This window comes from Rhinoderma darwinii, chromosome 13 (genome assembly GCF_050947455.1).
Source record: "Rhinoderma darwinii isolate aRhiDar2 chromosome 13, aRhiDar2.hap1, whole genome shotgun sequence".
In the NCBI taxonomy this organism is placed as follows: Eukaryota; Metazoa; Chordata; class Amphibia; order Anura; family Rhinodermatidae; genus Rhinoderma; species Rhinoderma darwinii.
Genome location: NC_134699.1, coordinates 20152227 through 20153221, shown reverse-complemented (window position 1 = coordinate 20153221; position 995 = coordinate 20152227).

Genomic DNA, 995 nt, shown 5'->3' with positions numbered 1-995 from the left:
GTCGAGCAGACAAGGGTTCATATAACGCTCGTTGCCGATAATCGCCTTGTGTAAACCGGACAGCGATCAGCAGATGAACAAGCAAAAAAGTAAAGTCTTGTTGTTATCGGCAGCACATCTGTGTAAACGGAGACGCGCTGCCGACATGATGATAATGGATGGGGGCGATCGGGGTAACGACCACAGGACATAATAAATAATTTTTGGGTGTCGACCCTACAGTCTGGGAATAAAACCTGTCAATCCGTCCAAGCAACACAATTACGGGTAGGAATCTAGAGGCGGCCCCCCCTGATGTCGGGTCTGAGATAAAGTGACTCCACCTAGTGGAGCGTTCTGGTAACAGTCAGATTCATCCGGTTTCAGACTCCCATGTATGGGTATGTTCACACGCACTAATTACGTCCGAAAAATGTGGCTTGGAAGCGTTGACAAACATCTGCCCATTGAAAGCAATGGGCTGACGTTTGTCTGTTCACACGAGGCGTATATTTACGCGCCGCTGTCAAATGACGGCGCGTAAATAGACGCCCGCGCCAAAGAAGTGACCTGTCACTTCTTGGGGCGTAATTGGAGCCGCTATTCATTGACTCCAATGAAAAGCAGCGCCAATTACGTCCGTAATGGACGCGGCGTTCAAGCGCCTGCACATGCCGTTACGGCTGAAATTACGGGGATGTTTTCTCCTGAAAACATCCCCGTAATTTCAGCCGTTACAGACGCTGCCGTGTGAACATACCCTATCTGATTTCAGAAGCGTCTGATGGACATGAAGGCACAAAATAATTGGGGCTTTCACTGCTGATCTCAGGCCTGGGGGGGGAGATCTTTACATAGACATACATCTGTAGTATTAGCCAGTATAGTACAATGATATATAGGATGTTATGTAGGGGAGTCTCCCAATTGGGAGCCGCTCTTGTGGTCTCGGCACGGCCATCATCGCCCATTTATTTGAATGGAATTGAGTGTGTTCCCTTTAATAGATTGGTCAT